A 25,826-nucleotide genomic window follows, 5' to 3' on the forward strand; every position below is an offset into this window, starting at 1 on the left:
ATACACAATTAAAGTACAAGTAGAACAAGTAGCACATAATCAGGTAACATAGCATATATGATTTAGCAATCAAAAACAAGTAGGCAAACCCAAACAATTCAAACATATGCAAATGATGAATGCCTGCCCTATGACTGATGATATCATCTGTCAGTTATATAGCCAACCCGACAAGTCCTGGTAGCTAACCATTGGACTATCCCTCTGTCGTGCATCCCCAACTCGAGTTATTCTCAATCATAATCATGATTATAATCATAATCATAATCATACAACACCCACACTAGTGTTTATCCATACAACACCCATACTGGTGTTTATCCACGGGGGCGAGCTCATCCGGAACTTTCAGTGTCCGGCCACACTTACGACATAGGGTCAGCAGAGTATCGAGTCTCAACCTGGAGCACGTGGTAGCTAGTCACTGCTTTCATCCAGGGAAACTCGTATCTCAGATAATCATTTCACATTCATTCATAACATTCCATAATCATTCATCATGACCATATCATCATTTATACATCACATGATTGCACATTTATACATCACTCATCATAACCCAGGGCAAGTGGGGCTAAACCACAACTCTTGCATCCACCCGGGGAGCCTCTATACTAACCAACCTAGAGCAAGCGGGACGCAACCACAACCCTTGCATCTATCCAGGAGGTACGTTCTCATATGCCCAGGAGGAACCAAGGAGGGGATCCTAACCTCCCACCATCTCATTGGGGGCGATTTTACAATACCAGGAAGAACAAGGAAGGGGATCCTCACCTCCCTCCATTTTTCTGGGGTCGCACTTTCGAGAAAAGAGCTCAAGATAAAGCAATCATTCAAAGCCATATTTTCATTTCCAGCCATAAATCAATATTTATCATAGCCATCCGGCTCATGGCATAACCCATAACCAGCCAATAATCATTATCAAATATGGCCTTTGGGCTTACGGCATACACTGCACTTCCATCATCACCCTCAGTAACTCATACAGTCATCATTACTCATAGCTCATCATTAATTCTCCCCTTACTTCATCCACAAGTTACCACATCTCCTAGCTTATTCCCATTGCTAGGCATACTATAAGTATTTAGGACATAAAGGGTGAGAATAGAGACTTAGAAATCTGAAATTTGGCTTTGGAAACCCAAAAATCAACCTTGGGGTGAAAATAGGGTCACGCGTACGTGTCGCCCACGCGCACGCATGGAAAGCCACAAGCCACAACGACGCGTATGCGTCGCCCAACGCACAAAACCAGTTCAATATTCGCACAACTCTCGGGAATTTGGGTGGGCAATTGGTGCAGCACATCGACGCGTACGCGTGGGCTAGATGCACGCATAGGGAGTGAAAATTTGAAAATGATGAGTGCGCATCGGCCACGCTTACGCGTGAGAGTGCGTTCTGCCAAAAGTTTTACTAAGTCAAAAAGCTGCAGAATTCACAGTTTCAAACCCTAAACTTCTAATACACATAACTTCTACGAAATTCCTTTTTCAACCATTTCTGAACCGTTGGAAAGATCATTGAATAAACTTTCATAAAAAATCTAATTTTGAAGAATTCCAAACTCCGTGGACTGAGTTACGGACAACTAAAGTTGGTCAAAAATCAGTTTTTACCCAAAATAGAAATCACCAATTTTTCCAATGTTCCCAACCCAAATTCATTTCCACTTATCCAAATGACCACAACTCAATCACATTCACATAATTACATTCAGCTAAAACTAAACCTACCTCATCTACATAATTTCACCCAAAACCATCAAATTCCACACTTCAATTCCTCAAATCATATTATTCAATAACCAAACCAATTATTCACACATTTAATATCCAAATTCTATCCAATTACTTATATCATCGCACAATACACACGTCAACTTACCTTCCTTACCACTTTCTGACCTTTGGCCCAAATTCCCAATTTAATTGCATATTCCACAAATCAATACTTATTATCCAATTCATCAAATTCTCAACACACCAAATATACAATTCACACAATTCTCAACCCAATCATTAATTTACATACATATCAACTATACATATTACCACTAACCATTTACACAATCCAAACTTAATCCTAAGGGCATCTAGCCTAGGAATTCTCATCACACCACACGGTACTTAAATGAAACTTAAACCGTACCTCTTGTAGCCAAAATAATTGAGCTTCTTCTTGAGAGTCTCCACCAACCCTTAGCTCAAAGCCTCACCAAAGCTCCTCAAGCAACACCAACCTCCTAATTATGCACTAAAATCATCAAATACACTAGCATAACCAATTTCACATATATACATTAACCTAGGGTTCATGAAATTGATAAATCACAAGGGTTGGAGGATTTTTTACTTTAACCCACTGAAGTTTATGATAAATATCACCCGTGGCTCATACTAGAGAACTCCTAACCAAAATCACATGATTTTCTCAAAATCCAAACCAAATTTGAATTTAAATAGGAAAATGAAAACTGGGCAGAGGACAGTAGATTACTCACCAAAAAAACTTAAATAGAATTGTAGAGAATGAGAAGAGCGATGCGTGGCCACAAACGGCTCGTCAATCGGAGTTTTGTAGCAAAAGTTATGAACATTTGAAGATGGAGCTAGGATTAGGTTTTCTCCTCTCTTTTATCTTCTCCAAAGCTGCGACCCTACCCTCTTCCTTTAGGGTAAATGAGCTGAAATGCTCATAACTAATATTTATATATTGGGTCTTGGGCCCACTTAGGCCCGGTTCACTTATTTTTGTCCGTTGGCCCAATTTTGGGCCAAAACCTTTAAGATTAGCGCTCTAAATCACACTTTAAATATTTCCACCTTCCCTAATTATAATTCCTAATTCCTTAAACTCATTTAATTATAATCAATTTTTCTCAACTGCAGTACCAGATAGATCTCAGCCGGTACTGCCGGTCAAAATTTCAGTGCACGTTTTTACGTAAAAAACTATGTTTTCCAACTCAGAAAAATTCACTGAATCCAATATATCATATTTAAATTACCAAAATTTGATTGCTAACTTTTCTAACCATATTTGCTCCTATTTGATTTATTATTTAATGAATTACGGTTTGACCGGGTTTTACACTTACGATTCAGGAGAAAGATAACTTCAGTGGTCCATCTTTAGCCGGTGGTCTCGGGCATGGGTTGGTCACCTTCATCACGCTCCTCCCCAACTAGCTTGGATGAAGTCTTAGGAGGTGGGTCGGGCTCTCTTCCTTCTAACTTTGCCACTATCCACTCGAAATGCTTGTGCTCCAGTTGCTCCATGTGGTGGATATTGTGCAAAATTTCTTGGAATAAGTCTAGAAGAGGCCAGAGAAATGGTAAAGGAGTTGATGAAGTTGGTAGACTTGATGGTGGTGTTTTGGGTGCCTTCCTCTTGAGAGGTGTTTTCTTTGTTGATCCTTCTAGTTCTCCCCTCGGAATGAACTTGTTGCCTCTTGGAATCTCAAACTTGATGTCTGTTGGTTGCCTCTCTACCCCCGCTGCTATTGCTAAACGCATCTTCATCGATGAAAAAGGAATGTTGATCTTCTTCTTCTCAATCAGTTTCCAAATTGATGTGCGTATCAAAGGCACAATGGCTATGTTCTTTCCTTCCATAATAGCCCAAAGTAGCAAAGCAGTTTTGAATCTGACATGGGTAGCATGGGTGTTAGGAATGATATAGTCCGTGACGAGAGAAATTTTGTCGGTAAAGAATTTCACAAAAATAATCACGTTGTAAGTATAGTTTCTAAACCAACAGAGAATCCTTTCGTACAAAAACTTGTTTGTCACTAAAGTAAACCCAATAAAATTTATAACCGAAGTATTCAAACCTCGGGTTGTCTCTCAAGAAATTGCAGGGAGGTGTATTTATTATGGGTTATGGAAACATGTATATTTTTGTGTTTTTGAAATAGGGAACAGGAAAATAAACTGGCAATAAAGTAAACTAATTATCATGAAAACCACGCAAGGTATAAGAACTGGAAATCCCATCCTAGTTATCCTTATCAGGTGTGACAAAAATTGTTTATTGCTCCCACTCAATTAACCCTTACTAAATAAAGGAAAGTCAAGTGGACTAATCAATTTGATTTCTCAAGTCCTAGTCAACTCCTATGGAAAGACTAGCTTTAGAGGGATCCAAATCAATCAGCAAATTCCAATTTTCAATCATTGGACTTGCATGGCTTCATTGATCAATTTGACGCTTCTCCAAGGAGGAAAATCTCCAAATCTTTGGCATGCTTAGGTTGAGTGTTATCCATTGAACTAGACTTCTTGGCAACATTCTCTTCTTCTTGCTCCTTGCTAACCTCAATCACTTGATCTTCAATTATATTGCACCCAAAGATAGAATAGGCTTCGAGAACGGGCTTCTTGGATTCCTCCAAAGTGAATTTTACTACCTTCACTACAACAATACGGACTATTTTTTAGGATTATTATGTGTCAAAAAAATTAAAATTTGTCAAAAAAAAACAAAATTTGACACTATTTTAACTATGAAAATATGTTAATAAATGTTTTGTCAAAAATAGTATTTTTAACATATAAGTAATTGTAAAAAAAATTTAAACCTTATTTTGATAAATATTGGCCGTAAAAAATAATTTGTTAAAAAAATTTGAGAATATATTTTTTGTGATACTTATTAACCGTTAAAAATACTATTTATTTTGACACTTATTGACTATAAAAAATTCTCAACAAAAATTTTCAACAAAGAATGAGATGAGATCTTGAAACTAAAGAATAAACTGAGATTTTGAAGATGAAGAATGAGTAGTATGATCCCAAACTAAGAGCAGTGTGATGCTAAAATTAACGGAGCTTAATGAAAAAAAGGAATAATGGAATAAGTTGAAAACAAATGAGTGTCAAAATTGAGGAGTAATTTTCTACAATCAAGTTATTCAAAAAAAAACCATAGAGAATTTGACATTTGTGATATTTGTCAAAAATATATATTAATTTTTACACTTAACTATGGCCATTAAAAAAAATAATGTTAAAATAGCTCTCTTTTCTTGTAGTGCTTGCCATCGGCCTCAAAAGAATAGACTCCCGAATGTGCATCCATCTTGAAATGGGATGTCTTCAAAAATGGCCTTCCAAGGAGTATGGATGATGGCTTGTCGGAGTCAATGGGAGGGGTCTCCAGGATGTGAAAATCTATAGGGAAGAGCAATCCTCAGATGTCAACTAGGACATTTTCCACAATCCCCACAACTGATACAATACTTTTATCTGCCAACACAAATCTCGCCCCGGACCTCTTTAGTGGTGACAAGTTCAATTTCTCATAAATCGGGAGTGGCATAATGCTAACGCACGCCCCCAAGTCGCACATACAATCCATGAACTTCATCCCACCAATCACACAAGTAACCAAACATGGACCAAACATGGACCGGGATCATTGCATTTTTCAGGAATTAGAGAAGAGATAGAATCATCCACTGGCCTTTTGTTGAGCTCACCAATCTTGTCCTTATGTGTGCAGACATCTTTGAGGAACTTGGCATATTTGGGCAATTGTTAAATGGCTTGAAAGAGAGGGATGGTGACTTCAACATTCTTAAAAATTTCCACCATGTTGGGGTCAAGTTCTTCTTACTTTTTAGCCTTCTTAGCTAGAGTTGGGAAGGGAATTGGCATAGGTTCTTCAAGCGGGTTCTTCCTTTATGGCTCATTGACCTTAAGTGGTTCCTCCTCACCTTTTGCAACATTTTTCTCCTCATCTTTCATCACTTTCACTTCATCTCCCATCTCTTCATTGTGGGTTTCCTCGCTCAAATTTGTAGGCACAACACCAATTTCATCCAACTTGGCGCCACTCTAACGATTGGATTTCCTATCGGTAAAGAAATATAAAAATATAATTGCGTTGTAAGTATAGCTTCTAAACCAAAAGAAAATCCTTTCGTACAAACGTTTGGTTGTCACAAGTAACAAACCCCTTTGGAATTGATAACCAAAGTATTTAAAACTCGGGTCGTCTTCTCAAGGAATTATAGGAAAGTATGATTTATTATTGGCTATGCAAAGGTGTATTTTGGGGTTTTGAAAAGGTTTGAACAAATAATATAATTGATAAGAAAAATAAATTAATAATTAGAAAATCACATGGCAAGGTATGAAAACTGGAAGTCCTATCCTAGTTATCCTTATCAATGATAATGAGAATTATATTTTTGCTACCACTAAGTCAACCTCTAACCATGAAGGTAAGTTAAGTGGACAAATCAATTTAACTCCTAAAGTCCTAGTCAACTCCTAAGGAAAGACTAGAGTTATAGGAATCTAAATCAATCAGCAAAAGATATCAATTATCAATCACGATGAGTTTGACAACTCAAGAGTTACCAATTAATCAACCAAAGCCAAAAGGGAAAATCTAAATGATTTATATAAATAAAGGAAAGCAATCATGAGTCTGAAATACCTAAAATTATATTAAGAAAATCCTAACATGAAAAGTTCATAAACAAATAAAAGAGAAAATAAATAAAAAGAACATTGAACCTGAGATAAAGAAGATGAAAATATTCCTAAATCCTTTAAGAGGAATCCTAATCCTAATCCTAAGAGAGAAGAGAGAACCTCTCTCTCTAAAAACTACATCTAAAATATGAAAAGAGAATTATGATCTGATCTGAAGTCTCTCCGATGAATGAATAGATTCTCCCACTTTATAGCCTCTAATATGTGCTTTCTAGGCCAAAAATTGGGTCAGAAATAGCTCAGAAATCGCTCTGGTACGTACAGGTCACAGAAAAGTGACGCGGAGGCGTCGTCCATGCGTTTGCATGGATTGAAGTTCACAGATGCGATGTGGGCGCGTCATTCACACATTCGCATCGCCTAACTTCGAGCAGCTATGACAAATTATATATCGTTGCGAAGTCTTGGATGTTAGATTTCCAATGCAACTGGAACCATCTCATTTGGACCTCTGTAGCTCAAGTTATGACCGTTTGAGTGGGAAGAGGTCAGGTTGGACAGCTTAGCAATTTCTTCAACTTCTTGTATTCCTTCCACTTTTGTATGCTTCCTTTCCCATCCTCTAAGCCACTCCTGCCCTGTAATCTCTGAAATTACTTAACAAACATATCAAAGCATCTAATGATAATAAGAGAGGATTTAAATAAAAGAAAATAAAAGCCAAAGAAGCATGTTTTCATTCATAGCACAAAATCAGGAAGGAGAATGTAAAATCATGCAAATCATATGAATAAGTGGGCAAAGGCTTGATAAAAACCACTCAATTGAGCACAAGATAAACCATAAAATAGTGGTTTATCAACCTCCCCACACTTAAATATTAGCATGTTCTCATGCTAAGCTCAAGAGAAGCTATAAAGGAGTGAAGAGGAATGATAGAGAGTATGCAATGCAACCTATCTTATGTGAATGCAACTATATGCAAAATGTTTCTACCTACTTGGTTAAAAGTAAATAAGTTCTCCAAGATAAAAATAATTCAAATTCCACTAATTCAAATCACACAACAAAAGACAAGTAAACTTGTAAGAAGATAGCTCATGAAAGCAGGGAACATAGAATCAAGCATTGAACCCTCACTGGTAGTGTATATCACTCTAATCGCTCAAGTGTCTAGGGTCAATCACTCTACTCTTCCCTAGTCATGCTTTCTAAACTTTTGTTCTTCATCTGACCAATCAACAAATATTTAGCATACCAATGCAAACATCATGATGTCTTTTCAGGGTTGTAATGGGGCCAAGGCAAGGGTGAGGATGTATATATAAGGCTAAGTGAGCTAACAAAGTGAATCCTTGATTAGTATAAGGTATCACCTAGCATATACATACTTTATATAATTTAAAATGCATTACCTAGCTACCCAAAATTTTCCACTTTTGTATTACATGCTCATGTATCAAACTTATTTTTGAATTTTGTCCCATGTGCATTGATTCTTTTTATTTTGCATTTGGGGTAATATTTTTTTTGTATCCCCTTATTTAATTACTTAATAAATTTTTTTTAATTTTTTCATCAATGCACATGGTAATTTAATTATTTTGATTTCACATGAGCATGCTTCCCAAATTTTCAAATAACTTATTCAATTTAATTCTCTACTTTTTTCTATCATCCCATGTTCCCATAAAATTTCCCATACTTAAATTATACACAATATCTACCTTAAGCTAACCAAGGATTCAACTTGAGATTTTTATTTTGTTTTTCTGCTTAAGGCTAGTAATGTGGTTATGAAATATAAGGGGGTTAAAAAGCTCAAAGTGGCTAACAAGGGTGACATAAAAGGGTAGGCTTATTTGGGATAAATGAGCAAAAATAAGTAATAGCCTCAATCATATGCAAGCATGTAAATACACTAAATAATGGACATATAGAATGGAACAAAGCAAAGATTGCAATTATAGAGAAGAAAACACACAAGAATAAAAATTTATGGTTAAATAATGTAACCATGTAAATAAGTTTGAAATCTCACAGGTTGTGTGTTCTAGCTTTTAACTATGTTCCAAATACAACTTCCAAACAAGTTTAACACAAAAGTTTTGATTCAAATTAGTGAAAATTTTCAAAAATAGGGTCTTTAGAAGAAACTTATTATATTTCAACCAAGTAGTATTTAAATGCAAACAATCAACTATACATGCAATCTATTATGCAATGCAACAATGATCAAACAAAGAAAATAGAATATTGGTGTTGAGAAGAGAATAACTAACCCATGGAGATTGGTATCGACCTCCCCATACTTAAAGATTGCACCGTACTCGGTGCATGCTAAGATGTACAAGTGGACGGGCTGCTCCAACTAATGTCTTTCTCTATAGATTGTACAGATAGACTTGTTTGTCTCCCCTTGTAAACGTCTTCCGGTTCCCTTTCGGGTGGCCATCCTGAAAGAAAAAGGGAAGAAAAGTAACCCAGAAATAAAGATAAGAAAACAAATAAAATATGGTTGTTAATGCTAAATAATGATGGTCTCAATTACACGGTAGCTACAACATGCAGGTGAGAAAATAGTACAAGCAAATGGCAAATCAAGAGTGCAAAAATTTGCAACAATGGGGAAGAGCGTGGGCAATGAAAGACAGTGTAAGTACATATCAATGCAAAAGGAATATCAGTATTATAAAAATTAGCATTGACTTAAGAATAATACCCAATCAGAATAAAACAAGTCATGAAGCACCAGAATAATTCAAGAAAAGATGCAATAGTTGAAAAAGATAATTTTAACACCAATGGAAAAGAAAAAGAAAGTAAGAAAGGAGGAAGAAAGAAATAAGAAGGAAAGAAAATATTTAGATATGGGGAAGAAAAGGATAAGATATTTGGCTGATTTGGATAAGCTGTGCGCCGCTTGTGATGCGGACGCGTGAGTGACGCGTTCGCGCAGATAGCGCTTCTATGAAATGACGCAGACGCGTCATCCATGCGGTCGCGTGGATCAATTTGTGCCATTAGCGCGAGGGCAGCCTCGCAGTCGTGCAACTCTTTGTTTGAAACTCATATTGCCAAATTTGTGGGTGACGCGGTCACGTGGTTGACGCGATCACGTGGATGGCCTAAATTTGAAAACGGCGCGGATGCGTAGGGCACGCGTACGCGTGGCAGGGCTTGTGCTACAAGCATGAGTCCAACCCAATTCCATCTCAAATTTCGGCCATACACTCTTTTTACGTCGATTTTGAGGCATGCGTTCGCGTGGGTGACGTGGACGCGTGGGAGGCATTTTGCCCACTTGACGCGGACGCGTCAGCGACATGGTCGCGTGGACTAATTTGTGCCAAAGGCACGCCTCCAGCCGCACTTTTACGTGACTCTCTGTTCAGTTTTCTTTTCTTCCGAATGCACTTGTGACGCGGACGCGTCAGCAACGCTTACGCGTCACGTGCGTGATTTTTTTTATAATGCAGTATGCAGAATGCAATGCTTAATATGAATGCTATGCATGACCAAGTTCAATCAAAACTCAAAAACAAACAAAATAGACTAGAATTAAAACTGAAAAAGGGACGATCATACCATGGTGGTTTGTCTCCCACCCAGCACTTTTAGTTAAAGTCCTTAAGTTGGACATTCTGATGAGCTTCTTGTCATGGCGGCTTGTACTTGAACTCGTCTTGAAACTTCCACCAATGCTTGGTCTTCCAATAAGCTCTATCCATACTAAGTAAATTCCTCAAGTTTTGATGGAGTTCTTCACAAGTTTTGAGCTCCCAAAGTTGATCCTCATATATTCCCAGATCCCAAATCTTGTTTCTACATCCGTCTTCAAGTTGATTATCATGATTCCATCCGGGTGGTTCAGCTTTAGAATTCTCACTGAAGTGTCCAAACAACTTCCTAGACCCATTCAATTGAGCTCTATACCAACCTTTGCATTTAAACTTAAAGCTTCCAACCATAATGAACCTTACAGGACAATTCTTACCACTGACCATCTTCCTCTTACTCTTGATACCACAAAGAGCTCTAAATTGACCATCCGTCTCCAGTAGCCCATATTCAAGTGGAATTAGAAAGCTAAGGGATATGAATTTTACCCACTTGAATGTTGTGAAGCTTGATGGCAACTTAGGGGGAGGGGTTTCTAATGAACTTGCAAGCTTCACTCCTTTGTGCTCTTCTTTAACATCTTCCACCTCTTTGCAAGCTTCTTCAATTTCAACCTCTTCCTTTTGGTAGCTTTCTTCTGATTCAATTTCTTCTTCATTGTTCACCAAGGGCATGGGAGGTTGTGCTTCTTCTTCTTTAATCTCTATGTCAAGTCCAATGGGAGAGGATTCAAATGTAGATAAGAATTTATTAATGATTGAATCCATCTCTTGATCGTCCCCTTCAAAGTCTTCAACCATGATATGCCTTGGAGGTTGTACACCTTCCTCAACATCAATTTCAAATGTCTTTGAAGGAGGTTTTATAACTTGACTTTTCCATGGAGGTTCAGCATCTCCTAAGTCTTGAACCACTTCTTCTTCTTCAATAATTCCGGCTTCCTCCACTTGTTCCAGTACAGAGTCACGCTCCTTATTGTCCACTGGAATTTCTAGTGTCTCCTTCATGCTATGTTTTTCATTAGATTCTCCATATGAAGCCATGGGGGTTCCTTGAATGTCCGAACGTCGTGAAGGTAATCGATTTATCGCTTGATCCAGTTGGCGAAGGGTTGCATGAAATTTTTCCACTGTTTCCTTGAGACGATCCCTAGATTCTTGTTGTGCTCGGCTATCATAAGTAGGATTAGAGTGCTCTTGGATTGATGGATATGGAGATGGTATATATTGAGGTGGTGGTTCTTGGGAGTAATTGGGGTGGAATTGGGGTGGTTCTATATATGGTTCATACGGTGCATAGGGTGGTTGGTATGGTGGATATGGGTTGGGGTCATATAGAGGTGAATGGCGGAAAGGGACTTGTGAGTATGGTGGTCTAAAATCATGTTGAGGAGGGGGTTCATAGGCATATAGTGGTGGTTGTTGATAATCTAAAGAGTGCTCACCATAGCCCTTGCCTTGATATGCATCACAGAATTATTGTTGATAGTCCATTGGAGGTGGTTGTTGCCATGAGGGTTGATCAAATCCTTGTGGCTCCTCCCATCTTTGATACTTCCAACCTTGATGCTTGTTGTCATTATAATCTCCTCTTCCTGCAACATAATTGTAACCAAACTTATAGCCAAAGGGGTGAGAGTTCATAGTAGTAGGAGAAAATAAAAAAAAAACTAACAAAAAGAAAATATTTTGAAAAAGATATGATTTTTGAAAAAAAAAAGATAAGATTTTGAAAAAGATATGATTTTTTTAAAAAAGATTTGAATTTTGAAAAATAAGATAAGATAAGATAAAAATTTTAAAATAAAAATCTGAATTTTTTTTCTTTTTTGAAAAATACTTACAATAACCAATAATAAGGCACACATTTGCAATTCCTCGGCAACGGCGCCATTTTGACGATCGGATTTCCTGTCGGTAAAGAAATATAAAAATATAATTGCGTTGTAAGTATAGCTTCTAAACCAACAGAAAATCCTTTCGTACAAACGTTTGGTTGTCACAAGTAACAAAGCCCTTTGGAATTGATAACCGAAGTATTTAAATCTCGGGTCGTCTTCTCAAGGAATTGCAGGGAAGTATGATTTATTATTGGTTATGCAAAGGTGTATTTTGGGATTTTGAAAAGGTTTGAACAAATAATATAATTGATAAGAAAAATAAATTAATAATTAGAAAATCTCCTGGCAAGGTATGAAAACAGGAAGTCCTATCCTAGTTATCCTTATCAATGGTGATGAGAATTATATTTTTGCTACCACTAAGTCAACCTCTAACCATGAAGGTAAGTTAAGTGGACAAATCAATTTAACTCCTAAAGTCCTAGTCAACTCCCAAGGAAAGACTAGAGTTATAGGAATCTAAATCAATCAGCAAAAGATATCAATTATCAACCACGATGAGTTTGAAAACTCAAGAGTTACCAATTAATCAACCAAAGCCAAAAGGGAAAAATCTAAATTATTTATATAAATAAAGGAAAGCAATCATGAGTCTGAAATACCTCAAATTATATTAATTAAGAAAATCCTAACATGAAAAGTTCATAAACAAATAAAAGAGAAAATAAATAAAAAGAATATTGAACCTGAGATAAAGAAGATGAAAATATTCCTAAATCCTTTAAGAGGAATCCTAATCCTAATCCTAAGAGAGAGGAGAGAACCTCTCTCTCTAAAAACTACATCTAAAATATGAAAAGAGAATTATGATATGATCTGAAGTCTCTCCGATGAATGAATGGATTCCCTCACTTTATAGTCCCTAATATGTGCTTTCTGAGCCGAAAACTGGGTCAGAAACAGCTCAGAAATTGATCTGGTATGTACAGGTCGCGAAAAAGTGACGCGGAGGCGTCGTCCACGCGTTTGCGTGGATTGAAGTTCGCAGATGCGTTCGCGTCGCCTAACTTCGGGGCAGCTATGGTAAATTATATGTCGTTGCGAAGCCCCAGATGTTAAATTTCCAACGCAACTGGAACTATCTCATTTGGACCTCTGTATCTCAAGTTATGACCGTTTGAGTACGAAGAGGTCAGGCTGGACAGCTTAGCAATTTTTTCAACTTCTTGTATTCCTTCCACTTTTGCATGCTTCCTTTCCCATCCTCTAAGCCATTCCTGCCCTGTAATCTCTGAAATTACTTAACACACATATCAAGGCATTGAATGATAATAAGAGAGGATTTAAATAAAAGAAAATAAAAGCCAAAGAAGCATGTTTTCATTTATAACACAAAATCAGGAAGGAGAATGTAAAATCATGCAAATCATATGAATAAGTGGGCAAAGGCTTGATAAAAGCTACTCAATTGAGCACAAGATAAACCATAAAATAGTGGTTTATCACACTCCTAAGGGTGATAGCATTGATGCTTCCCTTTGGATTTGGTTGGGGTTGAGAAGGTAGACCACTAGAAGTTGAGGCTTGCTGGACATTTTTTGTACTCAGAGGAGAAAGAGTCAAATGGGAGAGAGTTTCGGCAATAGTAGCCATATATGTTTCTTGCTTCTTGTGAAAATCCCGTTGCTCTTGCATAAAGGATTGAAGTGTGTCATTCATGTAAGGTTGATTAGGAGGAGGGGCTTGATTGCCTTGAGGAGGGTAGATCTACTATTCAGGTGTTGATACCTCCCTTGAGGTTGAGTGTGTGGTGGTTGTTGGTAGGATTGTTGGTAGGGTTGTTGGTATTGTGGTTGACCTTGGGGATGTTGATGATAGTAGGCTTGCGCGTTTGGGTATGGTTGAGCTTGAGGGGCTTGGTTCCACCTTTGGTTAGAATTATCCCTCCATCCTTGGTTTTGATTCCCTCCATGTTGAGGAGCTCCTTGATTGTAGTTGGACCTTTGTATGTATGGATTGGCTACCGCTAATGTAGTGTCCTCTTGGAGTTGAGGGCACTTATCAGTGTAATGGCCACTACAAGCACAAATATCGAATGATCATGGTGGTCCTTCGATTCTTGGAAGTTGAGGTGGAGGAGATAGCAAAGCTTGGGGAATTTGTTGCCCTTGGGTGATTTGTCTCAACAAAATTGTCATCTCACCGAGGGTCTTGGTCAAAATGGCATCTTCGGAAGGAGAAACTTCGCTTATAGCTTTTGGTTGTGGATTTCTTGCCCTTGAGTGTTGAGTTGAGTCCGGCAAGTCCACTATGACTTCCTAAGCTTTCTTAGTGGTCTTGTTTTTGGTGAGGGATCCTCCATTTGAGGCATCTAGAAGAAGCTTGTCTTGGGGGTTCATCCCTTGACAAAAGTAACTGATAAGTACCAACTCGTCAATACGGTGGTGGGGGCAAGCTTCCAACAACTTTTTGAATCTCTCCCAGTACTCATAAAGAGTTTTCCCATCTATTTGCATAATGCAAGAGATTTCCTTTTGCAGCCAATCTGTTTTCTGAGGTGGATAAAACTTTTCCAGAAATTCCTTACGCAACAAGTCCCAATTGGAAATCACATCTTCCGGTTGAGTATAAAGCCATTCTTTCGCTTTCCCCTCCAAAGATAAAGGAAAAGTGAAAACCATAACCGCTACTTCATCCGACCTATGTCTTCAAGCAGTGGAGCATGCAACTTGAATGTCCTTTAGATGCTTAAGAGGGTCTTCTCCGAGTAGTCCATTGTACTTGGGGAGCAAGTTTATCATTCCAGTCTTGAGCTCAAACTTTGGATCCAAATTTGGATACCGAATTTGTATCGGTTGCAAGTTGATATCCGGAGCTCTGGCTTCCCTTAAGGTGATTATACGAGGTGGCTCCGCCATGGTGTTGTCACCTAATTCACTCAAAGAGATTTCAGCACTCCCCACAGATGAATATAAGATTTCCTCGTTATTTGAAGAATGATGGTGATGGGTTGATGGTGATAGTGAATTGGTGTGTTCTTCAAGAGAGCCCAATTCACTATTCACAAATGCTAGCCGGTGCCGAGCTTGCCTAATATGAGTTAAAGTTCTTTCTATTTCCGGATCAAAAGGGGCCAAGCTTGGGTCTAGAAGCGACTGTGTCATTCAACTGAGGAATCAATGAAAGCATGCAATTACGAAAAGCAAAACAAGAATAGGAAAATAAACGAAAACCAACTTAATAATCAATAACCACTAAGACTAGCTAGACAGAAGCGCTATCTACAATTAGTGCCAAGTAGCAAACAAAAAATCAAGTATTCACACTATTCACATCTTTACAACAACCCAAATTATAGCACTCCTTGCACTTAAAGTGGTCCCCGACAACGGCGACAAAAACTTGCTGGTTAGCCGAGAGTAGGTTAAGAATTTTCCTCAAAAATGGAATTAGCATTGCAAGTATAGTACCAAATCCACAATCAACTCCCAATCAATGTTTGAATTCAAAGATGTCACTATTCAAAACCAATTCAATTCCGATAGTGTTTAGTTCCCGGGTTGTCTCCCAAGGACACTTGAGACCAATGAGTGTACAATTCCAGTTGTGATGCTCAAGGGGTTTTTAATAGAGAGATGAACATATAAAGAAATAAAATAACATTCAAAATTGTAATAAATGAACTAATAAAGGAATTAAAGGACTAACTATGTAATATAGACAAGTAAGGTATAAAAAGGATTAATGTAAATGTGTGTGAAAGATTTAAAGCATAAATGGGATCTTGGATTGGAATGAGCTAAGGGTCCTTTCCTTGTTGAAACCACAACTATGACAATTAGAATAGATTAATCTCACTTGATTAACCCTCACATCGAAGAGTAAGTTAAATGAGCATAAGTGTTACAAATCCTAAATTGCTTGCTAATTACCTTAGTAACAATTTAGCGTTAGTGGGAACAAGAACAATTAACAATCCAAGAATCGCCACTAAATGTTCGACTTTCTAACTCTAGGAACCCAATTTCTCACTTTCCCCAAGCCAAGAGGTAGAAAATTAGCCCATAACCATAATTGGCATTTTGTCAAACACTTGGTGGGCAAAAACACTAAACATAGGAAAAATAAGAAAAAGCTTGAAACTAAAAGCAATAAATGATCTCAATCAACAATAATAACTCAAGCAAGCATGTAGTAGTCATCAATCATCAAATTCATCAACAAGAAATTAAAATCGCAAAGGTAAGTAAAATTGAACTATGACTTCAACTATAAGAAAGAGTATGAATAATGTAGATATAAAGAGTAGTAACAAAGAGATACTTATAATGGAAGCTAGCAAAATCCAAGATAAAAAAATGGAAATGGCACTTGAATATAAAACTCTAATAGAGATGATGAAAAACTTAGAGAAAAACTACTCTAAAGCTTCCTAGTACTACTCCTAAGCTACCCTAATGTTATGCTATGCTATGGTCTTCCTTTTCCCCTTCATTATGAGCTATTGGCTTCAGAAATGAGCCTCCAACCCACCAAAATTGCCAGTCACGTGTAATTTTAATGAAGGCATGTGCGGGCACCTGTGCGTAGTGCGCACACGTCTGCCAAAATCTCTGAATGTTTGCACGACACGCACGATGCAGCTCACGCGCATGCATCGCTCTGCTTTGATGCATGTGCGTACACACGCAGGTCTGTGTGTACGCACACATTACTGTGCTTTTCTCTGTTGATTCTTCCTACTTCCTCCTCTTTGCATGATCCTCTTCCATTCTCTCCAAGCCATTCCTATCTTATACATCTGAAATCACTCACAAACAACATCAAGACATTGAATGGAAGGTAAATGGAAAAAATAGGCTAAATTAGGCACAAAAGAGCATGTTTTCATAATCAAGCACAAATTAGGAGGAAAGTTAAAAAACATGCTATTTAAGGGAATAAGTGCAAGTTTATACGATGAAATCCATTCAATTTCAACCAAAAATCATCATCAAATATGGATTTATCTACTTCCCATCCTCTTCTCCGGATCTCTCTCAGATCTTCGGATACTCATTCTTCTTGAGAATGAAAGGGACCTCAGGGATCACTTTCTTCTCAGCCACTACTTCATAGAAGTGGTCTTGGTGAGATTTAGTGATGAATCTTTCCATCTCCCAAGATTCAGAGGGATTGGCTACTGCCTTTCCTTTCCTTTTTCTAGAGGGTTCTCCAACCTTGGGTGCCATGAATGGTAATGGAAAGAAAAAAGCTATGCTTTTCCAACACCAAGCTTAAAACTTTACTCGTCCTTGAGCAAAAATAAAGAAAGGAGAAGAATGGAGTAGAAGAAGAAGAAAATAGAAGGATAGAGAGGGAGAGAGAGGGCTCGGCCTTGTGGGTGTTATGAGTGTATGAGGTGTGTGTATGAAGGATTAGAAGAGGGGTATTTATAGGATGGGGGTAGTGTTAGGGTTCGGCCATAAGGTGGGTTTTGGGTGGGAAATTTGATTTTGAGGTGGGTGGGGGGTAGGTGGGAGTTATGATGGTCATAGGAAAGTGGTATGGATGTAATTGGGCTAGGGTTTATAGGAAAGTGTGAAAGTATGTGGGGTAGGTAGGGTAGGTGAAGATGCTGTGGGATCCGCAGGTCCTGAGAGGCTAAGGAATCCAGATTCCTTGCTTCTTTGCACTAGCGTTTGAATGCCCAGTGGCTGCTCCCTGGCTGGCGTTCAACGCCAACAATGCTGCCCATTAGGGGTGTTGAATGCCCAGTAGGGATACCATGGCTGGCGTTCAAGTTTAACACTCCATCCGGAGTGTTCTGTTTTTACTGCTGTAAAATTCTATCTCTGTTCTGAATGCTGCATATGATCATGACTCTAAAAGAAAATAAAACAAAATAAAAGGAAATAATTAATTAAGATTGGGTTGTCTCCCAACAAGCGCTTTTTTAACGTCACTAGCTTGACGTTTAGCTCCTTACATAGGTGAGTATGGGATCAGATTTTCGCCCCTAACAATGAACTTTCTTCCTGTCCTCTCATAAATGAGCTCTACATGCTCTAGAGATAAGACACGGCTCACTGTATGTGGTAGGACTAGATTCTTGGTGAAGACAACTCTCATGACAGGTGAGAGGCCTTTAGTAGGAACTTTCTTGTCCCTCCAGCCTTTAGGTACTTTTTTTTAGTACTTTTGTGCTTAGAGCTTGTTGATGGCTGCCCAACACCAAACTTAGATTTGATGTTTGGGGGCTCTGCAGAGCTCTGCACAGAAAGAGAGGGTTGGCACACTAGGTGTTGCACAGTTATCTCTCTTTTAGAGGAAGAATTGGGATGAGGCATCTTGAATAAGATGTGGTCCTCCCCAAATTGTAGGGTCATTTCTCCCTTAGTTACATTAATGATGGCATTGGTTGTGCCTAGGAAAGGTCTTCCAAAGATGACAGAGTCATCCTCATCCCATCGAATGTCCAAGACAATGAAGTTTGCAGGGATGTAGTGGTTTTCAACTTTCACCAAAACATTCTTTACTAAGCCATATGGCTTCTTCATGGTCTTATCTGCCATTTCTAATGAGATGTGTGCAGCTTGTACCTCAAGGATTCCCATCTTCTCCATTATAGAGAGTGGCATGAGGTTGATGCTTGACCCTAGGTCACACAGATTCTTATCAAATGTCATGGTGCCTATGGTGCAAGGAATCAGAAAGCGTCCAGGGTCTGGAAGCTTCTGAGGTAGCTCTTGCTGAACCAAAGCATGGAGTTCTTTGGTGAGCAGTGGAGGTTCTTTTTCCAGAGGCTTTGTACCAAATATCTTAGTATTCAACTTCATTAGAGCTCCTAGGAAACGAACAACTTGCTCTTCCCTAGTGTATTCATCCACATTCGAGGATCAATAGTTATCAGAACTCATGCACTGCTGAAGTGCATTCAAAGGAACCTCAATTGTCTTTATGGTTTCCTTTGGTTCTGGGCTAGAGGGTTCTTGAGTAGGATTTAGGCACTCAAAGGGTGTGCTTGGGCTGGCATTCAATGCCAGCTCTCTTAGCTTATTGGGCATTGAACGCCCTTGCTGTCCACCCTGACTGGCATTAAACGCCAGTCCCTCTAGCATTCTGGGTGTTGAATGCCCAGCAAGGATGTCCTTACTGGCGTCTAATGCCAGCTTCCCTGGGTGAGTGGACGTTGAACACCCAGTGAGGGGTTCCTCAGTAGCGTTCAGTGCCAGAATGGTTGCATGTTTGGGCGTTGAATGCCCAGTGAAGGGTTCCTCACTGGCATTCAGCGCCAGAAAGCCTTCCTGATTGGGCGTTGAACGTCCAGTGAGGGGTTCTTCCCTAGCGTTCAGCGCTAGGATGACTGCCTGTTTGGTCGTTGAACGCCCAGCCAGTGCTCCCTGGCTGGCGTTCAATGCCAGCTCTGCTACTAGGATGGGTGTTGAACGCCCAGTGATGGATTCCTCACTAGCGTTTAATGCCAGGCTTGCTGCCATTATGGATGTTGAATGCCCAGTGAAGGCTTCTTTATTGGTGTTCAACGCCTTCCCATTCTCCTCTGATTCGGCCTCTACCTCCATGGTTATGATCTTGCCCTCTTCTCTTGGGTTCACCTCAGTGTTACTAGGAAGAGTGTTTGGAGAAGTCTTAGGGATCTGATGCAACACTATTTCGTGGTACATCTTGTGCTTAACTGAGTGGATTTTATCCACTAGTCTCACACTTATTCATATTATTTGCATGGTTTTACAATTCCTTCCAAGAATTTGTTCTATGATTGAAAACATGTTTCTTTGGCCCTAAATTTTCTATGTTTAATCCCCTCTTATTACAATTCGATGCCGTGATATGTGTGTTAAGTGATTTCAGGGTTTATAGGGCAGGAATGGCTTAGAGGATAGAAAGGAAGCATGCAAAAGTGGAAGGAATACAAGAAGACAAAGTTTTGAAGGAAATGGCAGCGACACGCACGCATAGACGATGCGGACGCGTGACTCGCTCAGAGCCCAAGCGTCGCGCACGCATGGACGGTGCAGACGCATGCCTAGCGCAAAACACGAGCAACGCATACGCATGACTGACGCGTACGCGTGACAAGTAAAACTTCCAAACCACGCGCACGCGTGACGGACGCCACGTGCAGAAAGTTACAGAATTTACCCCTAGCGATTTTTGGACCCTTTTCGACCCAAATCCAAGCCCAGAAAACACATATTAGAGGCTATAAAGTGGGGGAATGCATCCATTCAAAAGGGAGATGGATACCACATTCAAATTCACAATTTTAGGTTTTAGATGTAGTTTTCTAGAGACAGAGGCTCTCTCCTCTCTCTTAGGTTTTAGGATTAGGATTTCTCTTAGGTTAAGTTTACTTCTTCTCCAGATTCCAGGTTCAATGTTCCTTTAATTTATGTTTCTCTTCTACTTTTATTTACTCTAATGCTTTTACTTGTTAATTACTTATGTTGCCAAATTTGCTTATGAACTCTTCATGTTAGATTTGAATATTCTATTTAATGCAATTTGAGTATTTCAGATTTATGATTGCTTTCTTCTATTTATGATATAAATAATTTAGATTTTTCCCCTTTTGGCTTTGGTTAAGTAATTGGTAACACTTGAGTTGTCAAACTCAGCGGTTGATTGAGAATTGGAAATTGCTGATTGATTTGGATCCCTCTAAAGCTAATCTTTCCATAGGAGTTGACTAGGACTTGAGGAATCAAGTTGATTAGTCTACTTGACTTTCCTTTATTTAGTAAGGGTTAACTAAGTGGGAGCAACAAACAATTCTCATCACACCTGATAAGGATAACTAGGATGGGATTTTCAGTTCTCATACCTTGCCAAGAGTTTTTATAATTATTAATTTATTTTTCTTGCCATTTAAATTACTTGTTTTCTATTTCAAAAACCCAAAATATACCCTTTTTCCATAACCAATAATAAATCATACTTCCCTGCAATTCCTTGAGATACGACCCGAGGTTTAAATACTTCGGTTATAAATTTTATTGGGTTTGCTTAAGTGACAACCAAAACTTTTGTACGAAAGGATTCTTTGTTGGTTTAGAAACTATACTTACAATGAGAATTTATTTGTGAATTTCTTTACCGACAGAAAGTCCGTTCGTCAGGATTCTCTTGCTCAATTGACCAACCTGTACCACCAAGTTTCTAATGGAGGACCTTGTTTTATTAATGAAACTATGGGTGGTCTTAGTGAGGCTGGAGATGAGAATGGCTAAGTCAAAAAGGCTTTGCTCAGAGGTCTCCATATTCCCTTGAGAAGATGGGAATGGTGGTCTGTTGTTGAACCTATTCTGGTTCCTACCACCTTGATTGTTATTGAAACCTTGCTGAGGTTTCTGTTGATCCTTTCATGAGAGGTTAGGATGATTCCTCCATGAAGTGTTGTAAGTGTTTTCATAGGGTTCTCCCATGTAATTCACGTCCTCCATGGTGGATTGATCAGGATCATAAGCTTCTATTTTAAAAGAAGCTTCCTTATTACTGCCAGCTGCAGTTTGCATTCCAGTCAGATGCTGGGAGATCATATTGACTTACTGAGTCAAGATCTTATTCTGAGCTAAGATGGGATTCAGAGTCTTAACTTTATAAACTCCTTTCTTTTGAGGGATTCCATGATTTACAGGATTCCTATCAGAGGTGTACATGAATTGGTTATTTGAAACCATCTCAATGAGCTCTCTTGCTTCTACAGGCATTTTCTTTAAGTGGAGGGATCCACCTGCAGAGCTATCTAATGAAATCTTGGATATCTCAGACAAGCCTTCATAGAACACGCCTATGATGGACCACTCTGAGAGCATATCAAGAGGACATCTCCTGATCAGTTGCTTGTATCTTTTCCAAGCTTCATAGAGGGATTCACCTTCTCTTTGTCTGAAGGTTTGAACTTCCACTCTAATCTTGCTCATCCTTTGAGGAGGAAAGAGTTTAAGAAGAAAAGCATTAACCCGCTTTCCCAAGAGTCAAGACTTTCTCTTGGTTCGACATCCAACCATAGCTTAGCTCTGTCTCTTACTGCAAAAGGAAAGAGCATAAGCTTATAGACTTCAGGATTAATTCCATTAGTCTTTACAGTATCACAGATATGTAAGAACTCAGCTAAAAACTGATGTGGATCTTCCATTGGAATTCCATGGAATATACAGTTCTGCTGTAAAAGAGAGACTAACTGAGGCTTAAGCTCAAAATTGTTAGCTCCAATGGTAGGTATAGAGATACTTCTGCCATAAAAGTCAGAGGTAGGCATGGTGAAGTCAACAAGGACCTTTCTGGCATCACCTTCAGGTTCAGCCATGTCTTCTAATTCTTGTTCAAAACTTTTTGAAAGGTCTTTTCTGGAGTGTTGTGCTTTAGCTTGTTGTAAACACATCCTTAGATTTCTTTCAGATTCAGGGTTAAGATGAAAAAAAGGTTCTTTATCTCTGTTCCTAGTTATAAACAAGAAGAAAAAGAAAGAAAAGAAGAAGTCTCTTTGTGCCAATAGGCAAGAAGCTCCTCCTTAGAGTGAGATGTGAAGAAGAAGAGAAGAGAAGTAGAAGAATTAGAAGAAGAGAAGTACAAATAGAAAAGTAAATAAGAATTAAAATATTTTGTTTTTATTTATTAATTAATTGTTTTCAAAAATTAAGGTTATTAATTTAAAATGAATTGAAAATTGGTTAGTGTATTTTCCAAAATAGAAGAGAGAGAAGAAGAAGAATGATGAGCGGATAATTTATACGCTTTTTGGCATTGTTTTTAGGTAGTTTTTAGTAAGTTTAAGCTACTTTTAGGGATGTTTTCATTAGTTTTTATGTTAAATTCACATTTCTGGACTTTACTATGAGTTTGTGTGTTTTTCTGTAATTTCAGGTAATTTCTGGCTGAAATTGAGGGACTTGAGCAAAACTCTGAAAAAGGCTGACAAAAGGACTGCTGATGCTGTTGGAATCTGACCTCCCTGCACTCGAAATGGATTTTCTGGAGCTACAGAACTCCAATTGGCGCGCTCTCAACGGCGTTGGAAAGTAGACATCCAGAGCTTTCCAGCAATATATAATAGTTTATACTTTATTCTGAAATTGACGACGTAACTTGGCGTTGAACGCCAAGTACATGCTGCTGTCTGGAGTTAAACGCCAGAAAAACGTCATGATCCGGAGTTGAACGCCCAAAACACGTCATAACTTGGAGTTCAACTCCAAGAGAAGCCTCAGCTCGTGGATAGATCAAGCTCAGCCCAAGCATACACCAAGTGGGCCCCAGAAGTGGATTTATGCATCAATTACTTACTCATGTAAACCCTAGTAGCTAGTCTAGTATAAATAGGATAGTTTACTATTGTATTAGACATCTTTGGTCTCAGTTTTGTTTTATTCCTCATCTTAAGAGGCTATTGATCACACTCAGGGGGCTGGCCATTCGGCCATGCCTGAACCTTTTATTTATGTATTTTCAACGGTGGAGTTTCTGCACACCATAGATTAAGGGTGTGGAGCTCTGCTGTACCTCAAGTTTCAATACAATTATTATTACTTTTCATTCAATTCTCTCCTATTCTTATTCCAAGATATACGTTGCACTTCACCTTGATGAATGTGATGATCCGTGACACTCATCATCATTCTCACCTATGAACGCGCGTGATTGACAACCACTTCCGTTCTACCTTAGGCCGGGCGCATATCTCTTAGATTCCCCAACAGAATCTTCGTGGTATAAGCTAGATAGATGGCGGCATTCATGAGGATTCGGAAAGTCTAACCTTGTCTGTGGTATTCCGAGTAGGATCCTGGGAATCCAGAAAGTCTAACCTTGTCTGTGGTATTCCGAGTAGGATTCCGGTATTGAATGACTGTGACGAGCTTCAAACTCCTGAAGGCTGGGCGTTAGGGACAGACGCAAAAGAATCAATGGATTCTATTCCAACCTGATTGAGAACCGACAGATGATTAGCCGTGCTGTGACAGAGCATTTGGACCATTTTCACTGAGAGGATGGGATGTAGCTATCAACCAAGGGTGATGTCTCCAGACGATTAGCCGTGCAGTGACAGCGCATAGGACCATTTTCCCGAGAGGATTAAAAGTAGCCATTGATGATAGTGATGCCCTACATACAGCTTGCCATGGAAAGGAGTAAGAAGGATTGAAGGAAGAGTGAGTAGTGAAGTAGAGTTTCAAGAGGAGCACAGCATCTCCATACACCTATCTGAAATTTCCACTATTAATTTACATAAGTATTTCTATCCTTTTTATTTTCTATTTTATTATTAATTTTTGAAACCATAAACCAATTTAATCTGCCTAACTGACAAATACAAGGTCACCATAGCTTGCTTCATACCAACAATCTCTGTGGGATCGACCCTTACTCGCGTAAGGTTTATTACTTGGACAACCCAGTACACTTACTGGTTAGTTGAACGGAGTTGTGAATTCAACTGGTGCCATAATAATGATTTCATACAAATACAAAGAATATGGATCACAATTTCGTCCACCAAAGAAGTTTTTGAAAATTAAGAGAGATGAGAGTTAGTTAGGAAGTTTTGAAAAAGAAGAGAGAGAAGAAGAGATATAGTTTTCGAAAATTAAGAGAGATGAGAGTTAGGTAGTTTTGAAAAAGAAGAGAGAGAAGATAAGATATTAATTAAGAAAAGGTTTTAATTTAAAATAAGATATAAGATAGAAAAGATTTGAATTTTAAAAATAAGATAAGAGATAAGAAAAGATAAGATAAGAAATTAAAAAGATATGATTTTAAAATTGGAAGTTAGAAAAGATAAGATAAGAAATTAAAAAACTTTGAAAAATATTTTAAAAAGATAAAATTTTGAAATTTGATTTTGAAAAGGATTTAATTTTAAAGTTTGAAATTTGAAAAAGATAAGATTTTGAATTTTGAATTTTGAAAAAAGATAAGATAAGATTTTTAAATTTTGAAAAAGATATGATAAGATTTTGAGAAAGATAAGATTTTTGAAAAAGATATGATTTTGATTTTTGAAAACTTGACAACTAAGATATGATAAGATAAAAATATTTGAATTGAAATATGAATTTTTAATTTAAAATTTCGAAAATTTTTGTTAAAATAAAAATAAAACAGATATATTTTTTTTGAATTTAATGAGAAGAGAGAAAAACAAGTAAAAGACACAAGACTTAAAATTTTTAGATCTAGCACCCCTTATTTTCAAAACTTTTGGAGGAAAACACAAAGGGACACCAAGCTTAAACATTTTAAGATCAAAACACAAAAAAGACTTGAGAACACTTTGAATACTAATAAGAACACAACAAACAAAACTCAAGAACCTTAAAGAACACAAGAACATAAAAAGAACTCCAAACTTAAAATTTTTAGAAAATTAAACACAAAATTTTAAAAATTAAAGAAAAATAACAAGAAGACACCAAACTAAGGACTTGACACAAGATTTAACCAAAGAAAAATTATTTTTGAAAAGTTTTTAAATAGAAGATACCAAAAAATCGAAAACTGCTATAATTAATAAATACAGGGACTCAAAAAAGCAAAAATTTACCAAGAACATAAACAAAAAGACTCAAACAGAGAACAAAGATTAAACAAAGAAAATAAAAATATTTTTGAAAATCTTTTTTGATTTTTTCGAAAATTTGAAGAAGAAGAGAATAAAAATAAAAGACTCAAATAAAATAAAATAACAAAAATTACCTGATCTAGGGAGCAAGACAATCCGTCAGTTTGTTCAAACTCAACAATCCCCGACAACAGTGCCAAAAACTTGGTAGCACGAATCCCCACACTTTCGTACTGCTGTACCCACAAGTGCACTAGATTGTCCAAGTAATACCTGAGCGAGTCAGGGTCGATCCCACGAGGATTGTGGTTTGAAGCAAGCTATAGTTATCTTGCAGGTCTTAGTC

At 38.0% G+C, this 25,826-nt stretch overlaps 1 non-coding gene across 1 annotated transcript; it reads left to right on the plus strand.

Annotated features, from left to right (window-relative positions):
- Window positions 1-14,355: 14,355 nt before the first annotated feature.
- Window positions 14,356-14,462, plus strand: LOC130938631 (small nucleolar RNA R71). Its single transcript, XR_009069790.1, has one exon. It is a non-coding gene; the product is annotated as a small nucleolar RNA R71 (small nucleolar RNA).
- Window positions 14,463-25,826: the final 11,364 nt, after the last annotated feature.

Source organism: Arachis stenosperma, chromosome 6 (assembly GCF_014773155.1).
Source record: "Arachis stenosperma cultivar V10309 chromosome 6, arast.V10309.gnm1.PFL2, whole genome shotgun sequence".
Lineage (NCBI taxonomy): Eukaryota > Viridiplantae > Streptophyta > Magnoliopsida > Fabales > Fabaceae > Arachis > Arachis stenosperma.